The 10,560-nt window shown below is 40.4% G+C and overlaps 1 long non-coding RNA gene across 2 annotated transcripts in view; it reads right to left on the bottom strand.

Annotated features, from left to right (window-relative positions):
- Positions 1–689: 689 nt before the first annotated feature.
- LOC127358658 (uncharacterized) overlaps positions 690–10,560 on the bottom strand; it is a 56,653-nt gene continuing 46,782 nt past the window's right edge. For both annotated transcript variants that reach the window (XR_007882491.1, XR_007882492.1), the window contains exons 2-3: positions 8,054–8,152; positions 690–1,347 (exon numbers count right to left, since the gene is read on the bottom strand). This is a non-coding gene — a long non-coding RNA (uncharacterized LOC127358658). The remainder of the gene's footprint in view (positions 1,348–8,053; positions 8,153–10,560) is intronic.

Raw genomic sequence — 10,560 nt, 5'->3', positions numbered from 1 at the left:
CTTCTCCGGCTATCTATTTCCCGTTACTACTGATTTGCGACGAAGCGAGGCAACAGGGGCTCAAGAGATGTGAGGAGGAAGGATGGAAGGAGGGTGTGTGAGTGTCGGAAGGAGTGAGTCACGGAGTGGACGGTCAGTCAGGAGCAATGTGATGACCACTCAGCAACCAGGAAGCTCTGTACGCTGCCGAGCTTTCCAAGAATCTGCATGTGACAGTTGATACTGATAATCCACAACAACACATACGCACTTCACCTGCTTAACAGGAAAAATGACGTTGCTTGTGAGTGTCTGACGTGTGTTCCCTGATAGGAAGTTGGAAAAAAACAGTGACTAGTGATTCCAGAAAGCTATCGTCCCTTATGAAATATTCACTTACTACAGATGATTTATTAGATGAAACCTTTGTAGTCGTAATCCCGATGTAGGAGGACCTATACATCGAACACTCTAAAAGTGGATTTAAAAGGTGAAAATAATAAATGACTTTCACTTAAATGCAAAATTACAGAGGTTGTCTACAATTAATCATGGAATGAGTGGGTGGTCCTGATGTTTTAAACATATTGTGTGTATGTTTGGTGAGTTATAGCTGCTCTTCATGCATGTGTACATCAGTAAACAGCCAGAAATAGGCAGTGGAATTTAGATGGAGGGATATAAATTTGGAAAAAGGCTCCAGCCGGTCATTCTTATGACAGAAGAGATTTTTATTTGGTGTAAAGACTAAAATGAGGTTCATGTGGAAACTTTAAGGTAAGGAATTGCCAATAAAAACACAGCCGAGGGTATTTTTTCCTTAAACCCCCCTCATAACTCACACAGGTTGATGCTTCTTATCTTTTATGTCCACAAGACATGTACCAGCCCTAAAAAGGAAGAGACGGACACCAAAATAGAGTGAAACAGGTCAAGTTGGAGAGAGGAGCAAAAGGCAAACAACCAAAAAGAATGATGGAAAAGGAGGGATAGACGCAAAGAGACCAAAACACAGGGTAGAGGAGGAGAGTGGGTAAAGAGGAAAAAGGGGATATTTACATGAGGCTACCCTCCTGAAGTGGCAGTTGCTATGGCGACCACGCCTGAGCGTCTAAGCACTCCAGGTTTGGAGGCAATGGGAGGGGGCTGGACGGCGGGGGAGTGTGCCCTGTGAGCCAATCGCAGCTCTCTGCTGGGCTCTGACACATTTCCCACATGCAGAGCCCCGGCGTTAACAAGGTTACACAACGGTCTCCCAAAAAACACAGAATCACATCGCTTAAAAACAAGGTCGGGTTCCTCCAGGCTGCTGGCGGATGACTCAGGTTGTTTGTGAGTGTGTGCCGATGGAAAGCCATGATAGCTTATCTGAAGAAAAACAAACATAAAAAGAGAAACAGGGACAGAGATAAAGACATGTGAGTGATACACAAAGTACAGACACTTGGTGACAAGACCCTAAAAAAAAAAAAAAAAAGCAATTCACTTGTGTTACATGATTAACTTTTGTTGGCTGATGGAGTAAACTTGGAGATTTTGGGTACACACTGTGCTGCAATGTTATGTGTCCCACACAAACATCACATGACCAGGAAACAGAAATTCATCATCTATTGTAGAGTGGGAAGAAAATGAGGATGACAGTGCATGTTTAGAAGGTTGAATTAGACTCCTTGTTTCTCTATTACAGTCTAAGTGCTTCATTTATACAGACATGTTCCCACTGAAGTGGTAAATCAGAGTGAACTGTAAAAAATTGAATTTGATCATTTTCAAAGTGGGTAAAATCTGACCCCTGTGCATGTGCTTCATTGAACTTCTAATTCTTCTACAATGCAATGACAACAAAAGAATAAGTTTGTTCACTTTCTGGCAGACTTTGAAGAAAAAGTTGATACCACTGTCTGCCTACTCATGTCTCATCAATCTGATCATTTAACTCTCCGCCAGAAAGCAAATGAGAGCATTCCCCAAAATGTAAAACCATTCCTGTCAGTGAATCTATTGTCTTTTATCTGCACTGCACAGTCTGGATTTTCCAGACCAGACTTCAACCACAAGAAGACACAACAACAGCACATGTGTTTGGTTTTTGCATGCGGCTGAACCTGAAATGTGTCGGAAACAAACAGAAGAAAACAAATGTGTCTTTTTCCCACACTCGTGTGCACATACAGATTTCCAGCTTATTTTTCTAGTTCATATTTTCATCAGATGTGGGTTACATCCCATAATAGATGTGAACAGTGAAGCAGAAAATTAGATATGAGCAGCAATGTGGAACTGATCATGAAGGCCTGCAGCCTAGGAGAAGACACTGCTGTCTCTGTTGTGTGTTTGTTTGTCAGCTGTGTGTGCTGGTGCCCACAGAGAGGTCTTCACATGACTGGCAGGGAACAGGTTTGATCCTGCAGCAGCCATGTCCCTGTTCCTGTCAAAGTGTGCTTGAGAAAAAGACTGACGCCTCGCCTTCTCCTGGATGTCATCTGACCCTGTGCTGATTTGGGTTTATGACTCGACTGTCACAGAAACGTCCAACAGAATGTCCTCAATTTTTAATCCCAAATGTGCTCAACTCAGTTAATTCCATCATACGTGTTGAGCTTCCACAAACCTGTACTCATTTCAAATGGGATGATTCATTTATTATACAGTTGAAATCAATAGGTCATAAATGTCTGCACAAAATTTCATGGCAATCTATTCAGTAGTTTAAGATATTTCAGTCTGGACCAAAGTGGTAAACCCACTGACACCTTCATAGTTGAGGATGAATTCTAATGAACTTGTGATATCCTAATTTTGCTCTTTGATCACCAGCAGGTCATAATTTTGACTTATCTCAACATCTACTAGATGGATCAGCACACATTATGTTCATATGTTCATGGTCCCTTCAGGATGAATCGTAAAAAACGTGATCGCTTAACTTTCCCTTTAGTGTCATTTCAACATTTGCTTTTATTTTGTATGAAGTTGTATTATGTGAAGCAACTTATAACCCGGTTTTAAGAGTCACTATAGAAAAAAGTTTCTTCTTGTACTTATTATTATTATTAGTTGTATTATCGATCAAAATTTCAGCTTGTCCAGTATTTTAGCTGATGACCAAATACCTGCAAAACTAATGAAATACCCATCTGCAATATTTTGTATTTAGAACTAATTAGTAAGTGTTAGCACCACTATGCCTAAGAGTCACAGTACTGCTAGCCTGCAGACTCCTCTTCGTGTTGCTTATTAAAGTACTTAAATGATTAATCAATTACCAAAATGTATTTTATCACTTAAAGGTCCAGTGTGTAATATTGAGGACAATCTATCTATCTAATATTCATAGCTATGTTTTCATTAGTGTATAATTATTTTGTTACCTTAGATGGAGCGGTTTTTATCAGGGGAGGCATTCCTCTTCCACGGACTCGGCCATGTTGAATCGGCATGTTTCTACCGTAGCCCAGAAGAGACAAACCTAACACAGGCTCTAAATAAGGCAGCATTTTTCATGGCCACCATAGTTTCTCCTACGTACTTGGAACGGGAGAGTCCAGCAAGGTTTAGTTTGTTGACAACATTCTAATATGGTATTCCTTAAATACAACATAGTCAACTTTGTCACAAAATGAAAAACAAAAAAAACACATAACGTAAATGACAATAAGTAGACACAAAATCACAAAAACAGACAAACACTTCAAACTAGGTCAAAGGTACATATGTCAGCAGAAGAAGGTACTGTATCTAGCACTTAGGAAGAGGTTTGCAAACATCCTGGGTAATATCTGTTATTATGCAAATCCTCTGAATCACAAAAGCAAACAAAGGCTCAAAAGACAGATCGTGTGAACACACGTATGTTTAACAGCTTGGAAAAGTCATACCTGCTAGCTGTCAAATGTCACAAACAAAAGGTGAACAATTCCTGGAATGCAAATTTACGCCTTTATCTTTAGCTGTTTGACTGTGCAGTGAGTATTTCCTCTTTTCCTCTTCCCCTGTTGAGGTTGAAGGACAAAAGGTTGCGGACATCATATGCAAATGTGCCATTTACGTGGATGAGCAAAAGGAAAGGGTTTGAGCCCATCATAGGCCAAAAAAATGTCCAATAGTCCAACAGCCACAGAGATGAGTGAAGGTTGCAGGTCTGGTTGCTGTCAGTATCAACCACATATCTTTGGTTGCTGTGCTTGTGAGTAAAATGTAAATATGCTGTGTGTTACACTGTCGACAAGAGTACCAGCATAATGACTGAAAACCTTTAAAATATGCTTCAATTTTAAGTGTAGCTGTTTTAAATTATAAATTAAAATTGGTGTTCTCTATCAGTTTTATTTTGTTGTTGTTGCTTGAGCTCTTTAAATGAGCCAGCCTGGGAAAACAAGCTAGACTGCACTAAAAGCTAGCGTGCTGCATCAGGCTTTGAGTCTTTTGTGGTGGGATTTCTGAATATATAATAATCCAGTTAAACACATTCATGCTTTAAAACCTTGAATCTGTCTTTTATTCCAATGGACATCAGGTACAATGGCAAAGGTTAAAGAAGCAGCTTTATACTGTGGGATGAGAGGCATTAATGCTTTCACCCTCTACAGCTAAAGTCAAGGTGCCCTTGACAGAGGCGTCTGCCCCCGGCTGATCCAGAGCAAGTACTCTGTGGCCGACGATTAGAGCAAAACGTGTGCTCCGAAGTGTGGCAGCGTGTCTGTAAATGAGGTTGAAAATTGATGTGCATCTAGTTGTTGTCAGGAAACGTTTGAAAAGCAGCTTTTCCTCGAAACGCCATGTTGCACCTGTCACTGCACTAAATTGAATTTAGACTTTATATAGAGTATCAAGGTTTTCTAGCCTCCCCTGCACACAAATACCCTTTACCATGACATCTTAAATGTATGAACAGATGAATAAACCAAACAAATTAACACTTTTTAACAAAATTTTTACCTGGATTAATGTCCTTGCAAATCCAAAGGTCCCTTTTTTAAAAAGTTCTTCAAAATGAAGAGAAGAATACAATTAGGCACAAAAGTCCCTTTCAAATATATTTTTCAACCAGATCTTATTTTTTAATATGCTTTTAAATATTCAAAATGAATTCAGATACTAAATCTTGAGTCATTCTGCACATCTTTCTCTTGAGGATGGACTGATTATGCTGTATGCCTGTTGATTATTCACCATATGATTTTCCCACCAAGAAGAACCACTCACATCCAAATGGTGCTACAAAATGTAAGAATTGTGCAAAGAAAATGGCCAAGTTGTGATGAAGCTGCTTAAGCCAAGATGTCTGACAGCGACATCAATCTTTCTGTTGATGGGTAAAATTGCACATGAATCAAATATTTTAAGCCTTTGAGTAAAAGTTGGACATTTTGATGAATGAACCTGAATGCAGTATAACAGCAGTGTGAAAGGTGGAACTTCAAAGATGGCTGCTTCTGTGTAAAGAATGTGATTAGGAAGCGTTCTGGCACCTGACAGCCTCTGTGTAGCTAAATTGTGCCGGGACGACAAACTGGGACTGAAATAAACATTTCAGTTGTCAAAGACTTGTCAACGTTTCTTCTGTTTTTATTCTTCTGTGTGTTCCCTGAAAAGACAGTTTTTCTGATTTCTTGCCTTTTTTATAAGCTGAATTCTTCCTGAGATGTGTTTCGAGAAAATACACACACATACACCCAAATCTTGAACTTTGACCCTGCAGAGTCATTTTAGAGGCTCAGGCCATACAGTCATAGATTCACACACTCAGTCCAGTCCTCCGTCCTTGCTGACGGCCTTGCAGCAATATGGCAAGAAAAAGTAATCCTCATTGTCTGTCCACCAGTTATCCAGTGAAAGGCTAATCCATTAAATACTGGAGTTCATCCAACTGTTGACAGATTAACCTACTGCATCCTGGGAGAGACACACACACACACACATGCTCACACGCACCCCTACCCTGTCAAATGATGAAGCAGCACTGGAATTGTAGCTTTTCAGAAGGAATCTGTTGCTATAAATGTAAGATTGACATGTTAAGCAATGTTTGTAGTAGCAGGTAGTAGTGGAAGGTAATTAAGTACATTTACTCAAGTACTGCACTTGAGCAGAGTTTTTAAGATACTTTTGAGGTAGTATTGGCATTTTATGCTACTTAAATCTTTTACTTTACAACATTTCATAATCGAACATTGTGCTTGTCACTCCTTTACCGCTATAGTTACTATGGTTGCTTATAGATTTAGACACATATGAGCCATTTTAGCAGTGGTTACCTGGGGCCCTTTGCTAGCTTTCAAATGTTCAGGAGTTGTTACCTCTTCTTACATGGTTTAATTAAAAAAAGAAAAACTATTGGAGGCCCAAATGGGTAAAGCAATTCAATATTTTACAAAAATGATCCAAAAAATTAAGAAAAATGTGTACAGCAAACCCTGTGTTTTTCTAGTCTCCTACCTTTCATTTCTCTGATTTATCTTGCAACCCTATGGAGGAGTCCAATCCTTGTGTGAACCACAAGACTAAACTACTAAACTCAAATTATAAATATAAATTAGTTAAATTAGCTCCACCTTGACCAGCTAGAGCAGTAAAATGTTACTTATGCATTGAGGCATCAGTATCAACTGTCTAATAATGTCATATATAATAAATAATTAACACTTATGGGGGCCAATTTCTTTTGTACTTTTATTTTGGATACTTTATTTTAGTTTAGTAATGGAGTATTTTTACTTACTGGTACTTTTACCAAATATAATTCTTCCACCATTGGCACTACAGTAAGTCAGACAGGCATCTGATTTGTGGCTCTGAGGCTGCAGGGTGCACTTCCCCCTTATAGCCACCAGAGGCCCCATAGAGTCTCTGCAGCAGCCCCAAGGAGGGGCGCGGCTCTGCACCGACTCTGGTCAATGAGTTCCTTGTGGTGAGGAGAAAAGTCAGGCTCGGTGCCAGAGATGCGCACATGCAGCACACACACATACACACACACACACACACACACACACACACACACACACACACACACACACACACACACACACACACACACACACACAAAGGCAGTAGAAAAAAGCACTGTGACACCACATTCAATAGCCATATTATTAGCCCCTGAAATATTTTCAGAACCATGTGCTTTTCCCTGATATAGTGGGATGGGGTGAGACACACAAATTCATCACACACACACACACACACACACACACAGACACACACACTACTAACCTGATGTACAGTACCTCTACTGTGACCTACTGTATGTATCAATGTGTGTGTTTGACTTGTTGAGTGCTAAAGATGCCAAATGTAACTGAAGCTGCTTTACCTCACAACACCCCAAACCTACAACTCTGCCTGTGTGTGTGGACTAAAATTTTACCAATACAGATTCATTGTCCGTGCATGCATGTACACACCAAGTGCCTTGTGTGTCAGTGTGTATTTGGGGGGGGAGTTTTGGTGAGGACCTTTGTGTTACGCTGTGCAGCGGTTGAGACTAAGTTACATATATGAAGTGCAGGGCGGAGATCCGGGAGCTGTGAGCTGAGCCAAGCTGGCTAGTCCTGCTACAGTACTGCTGCGACTGCAACACACACACACACACACACCGAGTTGGGGGAAACGAGGTCGGCTTGGCATTTTGTCAAATTTCTCTCTCTCACTCGCTCTCGCCAAGCGCTGCGTAGGATACTATACTACACACACACACACGCAGAGGGGTTCTGCTCTACTGCACCATTTTAGAAGGCTGGGGGCATGCAGTGCACACACACTTTTACACACACACTGCAATTTTCTTTCAAAAACGAGTACATGTACTGAATGTAGGGGGACATATTAATCATGCTAAGTGGATTCACCTCATGAAAAGAAGAGTCCTTGGTATTTTGTAGGCCAATTTCAGCTCAGTGGAGCATTTTGTGGAGATTGTGGGGGAATGCAGTTATTTTTAATAGCCAGAGTTGCAGTATGAATATATGTATTCTTCTCATAAGTCACATCCCAATCCACTGCCAATTTGTAGACAATTTGTAAGCTGTAACATGCGATAGTAGAAAATGCTCCAAAGGGATCAAAAACCTACTTCTTTCATCGTGGTGCAGAAGCCTCTGAGTCCCAAAGCAGCTCAATTACTCCTCTGATGTGGTTTTCATTTTTCATCGTAACGCCACCATCATGACAGCTGTAGCACAAGAAAAGAAAAACAAATGTAGTGTGGCTTTTGCACTGAAAAAAAACCCACATCCATTGTTTGCTCAGATGCACACAGCGAAGCCTCTGCTACCCTGCCAGGTTCAGTTATGTAAAAAAAATACAAAACTTGATGTGAGTGACATTTAGGTGTGCTCTGTGTGTGTGTGTGTGTGTGTGTGTGTGTGTGTGTGTGTGTGTGTGCTTCACAGTTGCCCTCCTGGACTCTCTCTCCCACTCCCACGTTTACCTTGAAAGCAATCTCTACACTATTTCCTCCCTTCCCTTCCATCCCTCTCCCGCCTCCCTGCACTAGGAAAAACAGCAAAATAATCCCTTCTGAGTCGTCCGTGGTATTTTTAAAGGACATTGGCCCTTACACAAGCTAAGCTGCTTAATATTAATACTGCAGTCATTCCTTGCTGTTTCCTGTGTTTGCAGGAGGCGTGTGTGCGCGTGTCCGAGGCTATATATAGGCTAACTGGGCTAATAAATAGGGATTAGGCGACTCTGTGGCACTGATTGAAAAATGGTGTACTTCAGAAGGAACAGCAAGCTGACATATTGGACCCCCAATAGTTATGTGTGAATTACAGCATAGCGGTCACTTGACGTGAGAGTTGGAAATTAGATGGGAGAGATGGAATAGAAAGAGAAAGACAGAGGTTGAGAGTGAAATGATGTAGAGAGATGATAGAGGAAAAGACACTGGTGGAAGAAGTATTCAGAAACTCCTCAGATTTTACACATCAGAGTCCGTTTATGGGTCTCGAGGATTACTTACTACTTGGTTGCCCATTTTGTCTCACAATTTTAAAACCAGGAAATCTATTCACAATTTAACCTATAGTTGGAGTGAAAGCAATTGTATATATAAAAGAAAACAGCAGTGTTTCTCACTTTTAGAATAAGAAGAATTAAATTTCTTACCTCGCAAAGTAACTAGTAACTCCAGCTATCAAGTGAATGTAAAAAGTACAATCTGTCCCTTTTCAGATTGTCGTAGACTAGAAGTATAAGTGAGCACAAAATGGAAAAAGTCAAGTAGAGGATTAATAACTCAAATTTGTACTGAAGTCGGTCCACCACTGGGGAAAGGACACTAAGAAAAGTAAAGGATTTAAAATGATGGAGAAAAAAAACAGTCAGGAAAGCTAAACTATGAGCTTGATAAAAAAAAAAAAACTGATCCAGAGGAAAGAAGAAAAACAAGAGAGGAAGAGAAAGAGAGATGGCAAGGAGAACAGGCAGGTCTATTGTCAAGAGGACAGAGGGATAACGTTACTGTTTGTGAACTGTACACTAAGCACGCATTTTGTGATGAGTTTGCTAAAAAGGGGGCTGCTAAAAACTCCTATTTCTCATTTTCAGAACACCCATCGAGTTCAGAGCTCCGCACCGCTGAGCTCGACTTACAGCGTTTGATGGTATGGCACACTGGTTGCTGTTTGAGTGACAGCTCTTGCGATGTGGAGCTTGGAAGCCCCGGTTACGCCACCTCCTTTGATCGCAGACGCAGAATACGGCACCGCAAAGAGGAGAAGTCATGTGGAAGCTTGTCTATTTGTCCCCTGACAACCTTTTCAATGCTGACATTTTATTGTTTCCCTTCTGGCTGGGTTCTGGACTGAATTTCTTTTAACATGTATTTGTGTGTGTTTGTGCTAAAGTCTGCTGTGTGTACTGAGCGGTGCATTTGAACCGTGCTCCCTGACATGTTAATAACAGGTTTTCATCTTCTACAGATGTGTGTATGACTATGTTTCTTGCTGCTCGCTCTCTCTCTCTCTCTCACACACACATTTTGTGTTTTGGAAAATATGATTGAAGCTGCCGATAGTCGATATGCAGTTTATATTTAAATCGGACAATTTTCACAGCCGTAAATTACATGGATTTTATGTTTCCCGCAGACCTTTATTTTTGGCAGTGTGAAGTAACAGTGCCTCTAAAACAACATTCAGAGCCTCATAAGAGGCACTAAACTGTGCAGGAACAAGTACAAACCAAAGTATTTAGGTGGGTTTGCAGTGATATAAAGAGTTCCTTTTATAGGAAGTAAAATTTATAATAATGCAGTTAAATAAAGGGGGTAAAAAAGAATTTAACTTAATTTCGAAACATGTTAAAACAGGAATAAATGTCTGCAGCCATGGTAGCGCCTCTGTGAGGCTGTGAGTAGCTCGCTTAAGCTACATATGAGCATGCTCGCAATGACAACACAACAGTGTTTTCTGTATTTATCATTTTAGTTTATTGTGTTAGCATGCTAACATTTGCTAATTAGCCGTAAGCACAAACTACAGCTGAGGCTCACAGGGATGTCATTAGTTTTGCAGGTATTTGGTCATAAACCAGAGTATTTGACAAATTTAATTTAAATTCTGACCTGATGATGAA

Source organism: Dicentrarchus labrax, unplaced genomic scaffold, assembly GCF_905237075.1.
Source record: "Dicentrarchus labrax unplaced genomic scaffold, dlabrax2021, whole genome shotgun sequence".
Taxonomy (NCBI): domain Eukaryota; kingdom Metazoa; phylum Chordata; class Actinopteri; family Moronidae; genus Dicentrarchus; species Dicentrarchus labrax.
This window is presented reverse-complemented; position numbering and strand designations above follow the sequence as displayed.